This window comes from Pseudophryne corroboree, chromosome 2 (assembly GCF_028390025.1).
Source record: "Pseudophryne corroboree isolate aPseCor3 chromosome 2, aPseCor3.hap2, whole genome shotgun sequence".
In the NCBI taxonomy this organism is placed as follows: Eukaryota; Metazoa; Chordata; class Amphibia; order Anura; family Myobatrachidae; genus Pseudophryne; species Pseudophryne corroboree.
The window spans coordinates 106,076,964-106,090,263 of record NC_086445.1 but is presented as its reverse complement, the minus strand read 5'-3'; positions in this window follow the sequence as shown (position 1 = coordinate 106,090,263).

The window sequence follows — 13,300 nt, the reverse complement described above, 5'->3', positions numbered from 1 at the left end:
TAGGGTATATGGTGTGTATAGGTGTGCGTCCACTTTTGTAGGAGACCTGCACTGCCCAGGACTTACTCAGCCACCGCGATTATTTCATGCTGATCGGGACCAGAGCTGACGTCAGACATCCTCCCCTTAAATTCCTGTTCCCGCCTGCGTTTTTCTGGACACTCCTGTAAAACGGTCAGTTGCCACCCATAAACGGCCTCTTCCTGTCAAAGTTCTTGCGAACGCCCGTGCAACTGGATCCTTCACACCATCCCTTCGCAGGGCGCCGATACCCATAGCAGCGGCCCATCGCTCCGGCGCAGTGCAGCTCACACGCATGCGCAGTTCTGATCTGATCGTAAGCTGTGTGAAAACGCACAGCAGCGATCAGGTCTGAATTACTCCCTTGGTACGGATTGGATCTCTTTGGGAGATCCGAACAGGGTTTTGGTTTGGTTCAAATCCACAAAATTTGGGTGAATTCGGATTTCTTGGGAACTGAACTGGACATTACAATGCCCAAAATATAATTTTTACTCCTTGCGGTGATTGTTGTGTGTTTTTGAGTGTTTTGTGTGTGTCAAATACTCCACCCCAAATCAATACAAATATAAGTGTAACCTATTTTTTTTTTTTTTGGTGTGGAGTTCTGTGAGTTAATATATAACAAAAATGATACTTACTGTGGATGTGCTGTGTGCTGGATCCAGGTGTTGCGTGCAGTTGAAGCAGTTCCACGCCGCCCTCCACTTACTAGTCCAAGAGACATAAGGGTAAATTTACTAAGGTGGGAGAGTTTTAGATCTGGTTATGTTGCCCATAGCAACCAATCATATGGTATGCGGTTAAAATTAGAGATGAGCGCCTGAAATTTTTCGGGTTTTGTGTTTTGGTTTTGGGTTCGGTTCCGCGGCCGTGTTTTGGGTTCGACCGCGTTTTGGCAAAACCTCACCAAATTTTTTTTGTCGGATTCGGGTGTGTTTTGGATTCGGGTGTTTTTTTAAAAAAACACTAAAAAACAGCTTAAATCATAGAATTTGGGGGTCATTTTGATCCCATATTATTATTAACCTCAAAAACCATAATTTCCACTCATTTTCAGTCTATTCTGAATACCTCACACCTCACAATATTATTTTTAGTCCTAAAATTTGCACCAAGGTCGCTGGATGACTAAGCTAAGCGACACTAGTGGCCGACACAAACACCGGGCCCATCTAGGAGTGGCACTGCAGTGTCACGCAGGATGTCCCTTCCAAAAAACCCTCCCCAATCAGCACATGACGCAAAGAAAAAAAGAGGCGCAATGAGGTAGCTGACTGTGTGAGTAAGATAAGCGACCCTAGTGGCCGACACAAACACCGGGCCCATTTAGGAGTGGCACTGCAGTGTCACGCAGGATGTCCCTTCCAAAAAACCCTCCCCAATCAGCACATGACGCAAAGAAAAAAAGAGGCGCAATGAGGTAGCTGACTGTGTGAGTAAGATTAGCGACCCTAGTGGCCGACACAAACACCGGGCCCATTTAGGAGTGGCACTGCAGTGTCACGCAGGATGTCCCTTCCAAAAAACCCTCCCCAATCAGCACATAACGCAAAGAAAAAAAGAGGCGCAATGAGGTAGCTGACTGTGTGAGTAAGATTAGCGACCCTAGTGGCCGACACAAACACCGGGCCCATTTAGGAGTGGCACTGCAGTGTCACGCAGGATGTCCCTTCCAAAAAACCCTCCCCAATCAGCACATGACGCAAAGAAAAAAAGAGGCGCAATGAGGTAGCTGACTGTGTGAGTAAGATTAGCGACCCTAGTGGCCGACACAAACACCGGGCCCATTTAGGAGTGGCACTGCAGTGTCACGCAGGATGTCCCTTCCAAAAAACCCTCCCCAATCAGCACATGACGCAAAGAAAAAAAGAGGCGCAATGAGGTAGCTGACTGTGTGAGTAAGATTAGCGACCCTAGTGGCCGACACAAACACCGGGCCCATTTAGGAGTGGCACTGCAGTGTCACGCAGGATGTCCCTTCCAAAAAACCCTCCCCAATCAGCACATGACGCAAAGAAAAAAGAGGCGCAATGAGGTAGCTGACTGTGTGAGTAAGATTAGCGACCCTAGTGGCCGACACAAACACCGGGCCCATTTAGGAGTGGCACTGCAGTGTCACGCAGGATGTCCCTTCCAAAAAACCCTCCCCAATCAGCACATGACGCAAAGAAAAAAAGAGGCGCAATGAGGTAGCTGACTGTGTGAGTAAGATTAGCGACCCTAGTGGCCGACACAAACACCGGGCCCATTTAGGAGTGGCACTGCAGTGTCACGCAGGATGTCCCTTCCAAAAAACCCTCCCCAAACAGCACATGACGCAAAGAAAAATAAAAGAAAAAAGAGGTGCAAGATGGAATTGTCCTTGGGCCCTCCCACCCACCCTTATGTTGTATAAACAAAACAGGACATGCACACTTTAACCAACCCATCATTTCAGTGACAGGGTCTGCCACACGACTGTGACTGATATGACGGGTTGGTTTGGACCCCCCCCAAAAAAGAAGCAATTAATCTCTCCTTGCACAAACTGGCTCTACAGAGGCAAGATGTCCACCTCATCATCACCCTCCGATATATCACCGTGTACATCCCCCTCCTCACAGATTATCAATTCGTCCCCACTGGAATCCACCATCTCAGCTCCCTGTGTACTTTGTGGAGGCAATTGCTGCTGGTCAATGTCTCCGCGGAGGAATTGATTATAATTCATTTTAATGAACATCATCTTCTCCACATTTTCTGGATGTAACCTCGTACACCGATTGCTGACAAGGTGAGCGGCGGCACTAAACACTCTTTCGGAGTACACACTTGTGGGAGAGCAACTTAGGTAGAATAAAGCCAGTTTGTGCAAGGGCCTCCAAATTGCCTCTTTTTCCTGCCAGTATAAGTATGGACTGTGTGACGTGCCTACTTGGATGCGGTCACTCATATAATCCTCCACCATTCTTTCAATGGTGAGAGAATCATATGCAGTGACAGTAGACGACATGTCCGTAATCGTTGTCAGGTCCTTCAGTCCGGACCAGATGTCAGCATCAGCAGTCGCTCCAGACTGCCCTGCATCACCGCCAGCGGGTGGGCTCGGAATTCTGAGCCTTTTCCTCGCACCCCCAGTTGCGGGAGAATGTGAAGGAGGAGATGTTGACAGGTCGCGTTCCGCTTGACTTGACAATTTTCTCACCAGCAGGTCTTTCAACCCCAGCAGACTTGTGTCTGCCGGAAAGAGAGATCCAAGGTAGGCTTTAAATCTAGGATCGAGCACGGTGGCCAAAATGTAGTGCTCTGATTTCAACAGATTGACCACCCGTGAATCCTTGTTAAGCGAATTAAGGGCTCCATCCACAAGTCCCACATGCCTAGCGGAATCGCTCCGTGTTAGCTCCTCCTTCAATGTCTCCAGCTTCTTCTGCAAAAGCCTGATGAGGGGAATGACCTGACTCAGGCTGGCAGTGTCTGAACTGACTTCACGTGTGGCAAGTTCAAAGGGCATCAGAACCTTGCACAACGTTGAAATCATTCTCCACTGCGCTTGAGACAGGTGCATTCCACCTCCTATATCGTGCTCAATTGTATAGGCTTGAATGGCCTTTTGCTGCTCCTCCAACCTCTGAAGCATATAGAGGGTTGAATTCCACCTCGTTACCACTTCTTGCTTCAGATGATGGCAGGGCAGGTTCAGTAGTTTTTGGTGGTGCTCCAGTCTTCTGTACGTGGTGCCTGTACGCCGAAAGTGTCCCGCAATTTTTCTGGCCACCGACAGCATCTCTTGCACGCCCCTGTCGTTTTTTAAATAATTCTGCACCACCAAATTCAAGGTATGTGCAAAACATGGGACGTGCTGGAATTTGCCCATATTTAATGCACACACAATATTGCTGGCGTTGTCCGATGCCACAAATTCACAGGAGAGTCCAATTGGGGTAAGCCATTCCGCGATGATCTTCCTCAGTTGCCGTAAGAGGTTTTCAGCTGTGTGCGTATTCTGGAAACCGGTGATACAAAGCGTAGCCTGCCTAGGAAAGAGTTGGCGTTTGCGAGATGCTGCTACTGGTGCCGCCGCTGCTGTTCTTGCGGCGGGAGTCCATACATCTACCCAGTGGGCTGTCACAGTCATATAGTCCTGACCCTGCCCTGCTCCACTTGTCCACATGTCCGTGGTTAAGTGGACATTGGGTACAACTGCATTTTTTAGGACACTGGTGAGTCTTTTTCTGAGGTCCGTCTACATTCTCGGTATCGCCTGCCTAGAGAAGTGGAACCTAGATGGTATTTGGTAACGGGGGCACACTGCCTCAATAAATTGTCTAGTTCCCTGTGAACTAACGGCGGATACCGGACGCACGTCTAACACCAACATAGTTGTCAAGGCCTCAGTTATCCGCTTTGCAGCAGGATGACTGCTGTGATATTTCATCTTCCTCGCAAAGGACTGTTGAACAGTCAATTGCTTACTGGAAGTAGTACAAGTGGGCTTACGACTTCCCCTCTGGGATGACCATCGACTCCCAGCAGCAACAACAGCAGCGCCAGCAGCAGAAGGCGTTACACGCAAGGATGCATCGGAGGAATCCCAGGCAGGAGAGGACTCGTCAGAATTGCCAGTGACATTGCCTGCAGGACTATTGGCATTCCTGGGGAAGGAGGAAATTGACACTGAGGGAGTTGGTGGGGTGGTTTGCGTGAGCTTGGTTACAAGAGGAAGGGATTTACTGGTCAGTGGACTGCTTCCGCTGTCACCCAAAGTTTTTGAACTTGTCACTGACTTATTATGAATGCGCTGCAGGTGACGTATAAGGGAGGATGTTCCGAGGTGGTTAACGTCCTTACCCCTACTTATTACAGCTTGACAAAGGGAACACACGGCTTGACACCTGTTGTCCGCATTTCTGTTGAAATAGTTCCACACCGAAGAGCTGATTTTTTTGGTATTTTCACCAGGCATGTCAACGGCCATATTCCTCCCACGGACAACAGGTGTCTCCCCGGGTGCCTGACTTAAACAAACCACCTCACCATCAGAATCCTCCTGGTCAATTTCCTCCCCAGCGCCAGCAACACCCATATCCTCCTCATCCTGGTGTACTTCAACACTGACATCTTCAATCTGACTATCAGGAACTGGACTGCGGGTGCTCCTTCCAGCACTTGCAGGGGGCGTGCAAATGGTGGAAGGCGCATGCTCTTCACGTCCAGTGTTGGGAAGGTCAGGCATCGCAACCGACACAATTGGACTCTCCTTGTGGATTTGGGATTTCGAAGAACGCACAGTTCTTTGCGGTGCTACTGCTTTTGCCAGCTTGAGTCTTTTCATTTTTCTAGCGAGAGGCTGAGTGCCTCCATCCTCATGTGAAGCTGAACCACTAGCCATGAACATAGGCCAGGGCCTCAGCCGTTCCTTGCCACTCCGTGTGGTAAATGGCATATTGGCAAGTTTACGCTTCTCCTCCGACAATTTTATTTTAGGTTTTGGAGTCCTTTTTTTACTGATATTTGGTGTTTTGGATTTGACATGCTCTGTACTATGACATTGGGCATCGGCCTTGGCAGACGACGTTGCTGGCATTTCATCGTCTCGGCCATGACTAGTGGCAGCAGCTTCAGCACGAGGTGGAAGTGGATCTTGATCTTTCCCTAATTTTGGAACCTCAACATTTTTGTTCTCCATATTTTAATAGGCACAACTAAAAGGCACCTCAGGTAAACAATGGAGATGGATGGATACTAGTATACAATTATGGACGGACTGCCGAGTGCCGACACAGAGGTAGCTACAGCCGTGAACTACCGTACTGTGTCTGCTGCTAATATAGACTGGTTGATAAAGAGATGTCGTAGTATGTATGTATGAAGAAGAAAGAAAAAAAAACCACGGGTAGGTGATATACAATTATGGACGGACTGCCGAGTGCCGACACAGAGGTAGCCACAGCCGTGAACTACCGTACTGTACTGTGTCTGCTGCTAATATAGACTGGTTGATAAAGAGATGTCGTAGTATGTATGTATAAAGAAGAAAGAAAAAAAAACCACGGTTAGGTGGTATACAATTATGGACGGACTGCAGAGTGCCGACACAGAGGTAGCCACAGCCGTGAACTACCGTACTGTACTGTGTCTGCTGCTAATATAGACTGGTTGATAAAGAGATGTAGTAGTATGTATGTATAAAGAAGAAAGAAAAAAAAACCACGGGTAGGTGGTATACAATTATGGATGGACTGCCGAGTGCCGACACAGAGGTAGCTACAGCCGTGAACTACCGTACTGTGTCTGCTGCGACTGGATGATAAATAATGATATAAAAAATATATATATATCACTACTGCAGCCGGACAGGTATATATATTATATAATGACGGACCTGCTGGACACTGTCTGTCAGCAGAATGAGTTTTTTATAGAATAAAAAAAAAAACATCACACAAGTGAAGTCACACGACGAGTGTTTAACTTTTTCAGGCAATCACAATATAGTATACTACTAACTATACTGGTGGTCAGTGTGGTCAGGTCACTGGTCAGTCACACTGGCAGTGGCACTCCTGCAGCAAAAGTGTGCACTGTTTAATTTTAATATAATATGTACTCCTGGCTCCTGCTATAACCTATAACTGGCACTGCAGTGCTCCCCAGTCTCCCCCACAATTATAAGCTGTGTGAGCTGAGCACAGTCAGATATATAATATATACATAGATGATGCAGCACACTGGGCTGAGCAGTGCACACAGATATGGTATGTGACTGTCTTGTACTCCTGGCTCCTGCTATAACCTATAACTGGCACTGCAGTGCTCCCCAGTCTCCCCCACAATTATAAGCTGTGTGAGCTGAGCACAGTCAGATATATAATATATACATAGATGATGCAGGCATGCAGCACACTGGGCTGAGCAGTGCACACAGATATGGTATGTGACTGAGTCACTGTGTGTACCGTTTTTTTCAGGCAGAGAACGGATATATTAAATAAAACAACTGCACTGCTGGTGGTCACTGTGGTCAGTCACTAAACTCTGCACTCTCTTCTACAGTATCAGCCTCAGGTCAATCTCTCTCTCTCTCTCCTAATCTAAATGGAGAGGACGCCAGCCACGTCCTCTCCCTATCAATCTCAATGCACGTGTGAAAATGGCGGCGACGCGCGGCTCCTTATATAGAATCCGAGTCTCGCGAGAATCCGACAGCGTCATGATGACGTTCGGGCGCGCTCGGGTTAACCGAGCAAGGCGGGAAGATCCGAGTCGCTCGGACCCGTGAAAAAAAACATGAAGTTCGTGCGGGTTCGGATTCAGAGAAACCGAACCCGCTCATCTCTAGTTAAAATACCACCTGTCGGGATCCCAGCGGTTGCAATACCGACGCCGTAATCCTGACAGGGATACTATCCCGCCGGCGAAATACCACTGAGGTATGTGATTCTCCCTCTGTGTGTGTCCATTACACCCATAGAGGGAGAATAGAACCTGTGGCGAGCAAAGTGAGACAGCTCGCTCGCCCCCGCTGCCGGCATTCTGGCGCCCGGGTTTCCGATGTCGGTATAGTGACATTCGGCACCCTGTACACCGGGATCCCATACCTATCCAAATCATATTCTACTTAACATTTAGCTAGCTTCTAGAAGATAATAGATAGAATCTGATTGGTTGCTATGGGCAACATCACCAGTTGTAAATACTCCCACCTTAGTAAATTTACGCAATTGTGTACAGCAGAAATCGATTTCCCTGTGAAGATTCTGTTTGCGAGAGAGGAACAAAGCTGGATCGGGTGTGGATTAACAGATAAACAGTGAAAAGGTCTATAGAAAATAGGTCGACACTATACGGTCGAAAGTCAATAGATCGACAGGGTAAAAAGGTTGACAAGCGCGCGTTTGCAGCGCTTTGGGCGCAGTGGCTCGCTCCATAAGATTACTAAAAGTAATAGTTTGAGACATGGATAGTAAATTCAGCACAAGTTGTAAAAGCATGAAAAAAAATGTGTCGATAATTGTCATTTTGACCTTATGAACCTGTAACCTAATGTACCTCTCGACCTATGGTACTGTCTACCTTTTACATGTTGACCTTATGACCCTGTTGACTTTTTGTACCTGTTGACCATAAGGTGTCGACCTATTGACTGTAGACCTTTTGACTATCTATCATCCACCACCCAGCTGGATCATCAATTAGACAACCTCAGTTCATGCCTTGGGCACAGCGGGCAATGACGGTCCCAGATTGCTCTAACCAGTTTTTTATGTTATTTTTGTCCATGACCAATATCCTACCTAGGGCTCCATGGGGTTTTCTCATCCTCTGAAGAGGAGCATGGTGGTCAACTGTTACAGCAACCCACAGGTTCCAGTTATCCCCACATATACAATGAGCACAATTTGCCCTGAAAATTAACAATAACATTTCAGGTTGAGTCATTCTTTGATGTAGAAACTAGAGATGTGCGGCGGGCACTTTTCGTGTTTTGGTTTAGGTTCTAATTCCCCGCTCGTGTTTTGGTTTTGGATTGGTTTGAGATCTGGATGATTTTTGTAAAAAACATAAAAATGGCTAAAATCACAGAATTTGGGGGTATTGTTGACCTCAACAACATTCATTTCCACTAATTTCCAGTCTATTCTGAACACCTCACACTACACAATATTGTTTTTAGGCCAAAAGGTTGCTCCGAGGTGGCTGTATTACTAAGCTAAGCAACACAAGTGTGCGGTACAAACACCTGGCCCATCTAGGAGTGGCATTGCAGTGGCAGACAGGATGGCACTTAAAAAACTAGGCCCCAAACAGCACCTCATGCAAAGAAGAAAAAGAGGTACAATGAGGTTGCTGTATGACTAAGTTAAGTGACACAAGTGTGCGGCACAACACCTGGCCCATCTAGGAGTGGCACTGCAGTGGCAGACAGGAGGGCAGATATAAAAAAGGCCCCAAACAGCACATCATGCAAAGATGAAAAAGAGGTGCAATGAGGTAGCTGTATGACTAAGCTAAGCGACACAAACAATTGGCCCATCTAGTAGTGGCACTGCAGTGTCAGACAGGAGGGCAGATATTAAAAAAAAGGCACCAAACAGCTCATCATGCAAAAATGAAAAAGACGTGCAATGAGGTAGCTGTATGACTAAGCTAAGCGACACAAACAATTGGCCCATCTAGGAGTGGCATTGCAATGTCAGACAGGATGGCACTTAAAAAAAAAATGGTACCCAAACAGCACATCATGCCAAGAAGTAAAAGAGGTGCTATGAAGTTGCTGTATGACTAAGCTAAGCGACACAAGTGTGCGGCACAAACACCTGGCCCATCTAGGAGTGGCACTGCAGTTGCAGACAAGGATGGCAGATATAAAAAAGGCCCCAAACAGCACATCATGCAAAGATGTAAAAGAGGTGCAATGAGGTAGCTGTATGACTAAGCTAAGCGACACAAACAATTGGCCCATCTAGAAGTGGCATTGCAGTGTCAGACAGGATGGCACTTAAAAAAAATGGTACCCAAACAGCACATCATGCCAAGAAGTAAAAGAGGGCAATGAGGTAGCTGTATAACTAAATTAAGCGACACAAGTGTGCGGCACAAACACCTGTCCCATCTAGGGTTGGCACTGCAGTCCCACTGCACTAATGGCGGATATCAGACGCACGTCTAACACCAGCATAGTTGTTATGGCCTCAATAATCCGCTTTGCAACAGAATATATATATATATATATATATATACATACATACGGCAGTATCACTGGAATTATATGGCAGTACCACTGGACATATTTGGCAGGATCTCTGGAATTATACGACAGGATCACTGGAATTATACGGCAGGATCACTGGATTTATACGGCAGTACTGCTGGACATATACGGCAGTATCAATGGACATATATACGGCAGTATCACTGGACATATATGGCAGTATCACTGGACTGGATTTATACGCCAGTACCACTGGAATTATACGGCAGGATCACTGGAATAATAAAGCAGGATCACTGGATTTATACGGCAGTACCGCTTGACATATAAGGCAGTATCAATGGACATATACAGCAGTATCACTGGACTGGATTTATATGCCAGTACAGTGGCGGATCTTGCCACGGGCAAGCAGGACTTTTGCCCGGGGCGCCGCCTTCCGGAGGGCGCCGGCGCCATCCGGAGGGCGCCGCACCATGGCAAGATCCTCCACTGTCAGTGTGCGCCCCAGCAGTGTCCCCCCGCTGTGCCCCCCCTCCCGCTGTGAGAAGGGAACCAGACGCTATGCGTCTGGTTTCCCTTCGTGGCGCTGGTCCTCCCCCGCTCTGAAGGGAATCAGACGCTAAGCGTCTAGTTTCCCTTCATGGAGAGGACCTTTGGTGTGCGGTGCGCGATGACGTCATCGCGCACCGCACAGCATTGTGGCATAGACGCTAGGGGTCATAATTGACCTCTAGCGCTTATGCTGTGCTATGGGAGAGACGTCATGACTGACGTCTCTCCCATAGATCCGAGGAGAAGAGCGGCGCCGGTCTGCAGGGTCTGGAAACAGGAGCGGGGTACAGTAAGTATAATTTTTTTTTTCTTTCTTTTTCCAGCAGCGCTACAAATAGGGGGCGTGACTGGCCACGCCCCCATGTTAAGCCACGCCCCTAAATTTTGCCCGGGGCGCCGAAAGGGCAAGAACCGGCCCTGTGCCAGTACCACTGGAATTATACGGCAGGATCACTGGATTTATACTGCAGTACTGCTGGACATATACGGCAGTATCAATGGACATATACAGCAGTATCACTGGACATATATAGGGCAGTACCACTGGACATATATGGCAGCACCGGGACACCACTACTGGACTGATGCAGAGCACCACTGCAATGGACTGGACTTATAAAGCAGCACTGGACATATGGCAGCAGAGGACACCACCACTGTGACTGGACTGATGCAGCACAATACACCACCATTGAACTGATGCAGCACAACACAGCACCACTGGACTGGACTTATACAGCAGCACTGGACATATGGCAGCAGAGGACACCACCACTGTAACTGGACTGATGCAGCACAATACAACACCATTGAACTGATGCAGCACAACACAGCAGCACTGGACTGGACTTATAAAGCAGCACTGGACATATAGCAGCAGAGGACACCACCACTGTGACTGGACTGATGCAGCACAAGACACCACCATTGAACTGATGCAGCACAACACAGCACCACTGGACTGGACTTATACAGCAGCACTGGACATATGGCAGCAGAGGACACCACCACTGTGACTGGGCTGATGCAGCACAAGACACCACCACTGGACTGATGCAGCACAACACAGCACCACTGGACTGGACTTATACAGCAGCACTGGACATATGGCAGCAGAGGACACAACCAATATGACTGGACTGATGCAGCACAAGACACTAAACACTGAACTGATGCAGCACAACACAGCACCACTGGACTCATGCAGCACAACACAGCACCACTGGACTGGACTTTACAGCGGCACTGGACATATGGCAGCAGAGGACACAACCAATGTGACTGGACTGATGCAGCACAAGACACTAAACACTGAACTGATGCAGCACAACACAGCACCACTGGACTGGATTTATACAGCAGCACTGGACATATGGCAGCAGAGGACACCACCACTGTGACTGGGCTGATGCAGCACAAGACACCACCACTGGACTGATGCAGTACAACACAGCACCACTGGACTGATGCAGCACAACACAGCACCACTGGACTGGACTTATACAGCAGCATTGGACATATGGCAGCAGAGGACACAACCACTGTGACTGGGCTGATGCAGCACAAGACACTAACACTGAACTGATGCAGGACACTGAGCACTGAGGACGGAGACATGGCCTCTCTCTACACTCCCCAATGCCAGAGTGAAAATGGCGGCGACGCGCGGCTCCTTATATGGAATCCAAACCCAGCGAGAACCCGACAGCGGGATGATGACGTTTTGCCTCGGAAAACCTGAGCCTGGCTCGGATCCGAGCTCGGGTTGAACCGAACTCGCTCATCTCTAGTAGAAACTCAGAAAATAAGAAAAGGAATTGAGAATTGCTTTCAGTATACAGAATACTGGCATTTGGTGAGAGTGGCAAATTAGGGATGTGTACAGATATAGGGGGTAAATGTATTAAAAATCTAAGTATCGTGTATAGTCGAATTAGAATTCTTGTGTGAGTTTAGAAATTCTGAGATTTACTAAAGCCAAACACAGGTGTAAAAACTCGATCTAAATAGAAATAAATGTGCAAACACGCTGATAGACGTCAAAAGACCATCAAACAGACTCCCAGGTACTTTCCACAGACCAGAATAGAAGAATCAAATAGATCTGCCTATGAGCAGCCTAAGCTGAAGTCTGGGGCTATCCCCTGCACCCCTGGGCGGTGGGTCAGAGGATGATTGTGTAAAAATATAATAAAATATTGTCTATTATAGTGGAACTACAGGTACCGGCAATCCTACCCCGCATGCTGGCACTTGGAGAACCACTGAAGCAGCGCTACTGGCAGCAGAGTGCCGTTCCAGACTTGCACACCCCTCCCTATGGCTCTGACCTGTGTAGACAGTGTGCTGCAACATGTGTAATCGCTGCCCCCTGGACGCAATCTCTTCCTCTCCTGTCACACCTTGGTCTGCAGCTGTGTTTGGCATACAGTATGTACAAGAATATTTTCTGCATCTCTTAATAATGTGTAGGCCCCCTGGACCTCCTTCCTCAACCAGCCTTGACAGTTGGTCCACACCTGGGCTTGTGGGCTTCTGTTTATTAGTTGCTCTTTAATGTTGCTCATCTTAGTCCTAATGTTGCTCATCTTAGTCCTCAGCCACGTTGTCTCCCCACCATCAGTGCATTGTGAGACTTGCAGCCATTTCTGATTTACGTTACAGCGGTGCATTGTAATTTTCTTTTACTCTGTGGTTATTACTGCTTTACTGTAACCTTTACTTATGCTCCTGATGCTCTCAATAAACTGTATTTGCAAATGTACTGTAGTAACCCATATATACCATTCAGATATTTTTTTTTATTGTCTAACTTTCAATATATTGATCCAAAGCCATGTGCTGAGGTTGCTATGGGTTACTGCATACTAGCACCTCTTTGCAGTTTGTTAGTAAATATATTGCACCAATGTGGATTCATGTTGGGATCACAGGTACACATCTCCAAGGCGCAGTTCTAAATATAACCGGAAAGGCTGTGAGTGCTTTCTGGATTATTCCATGCACAATATTTAGAAGCTGTGTTAT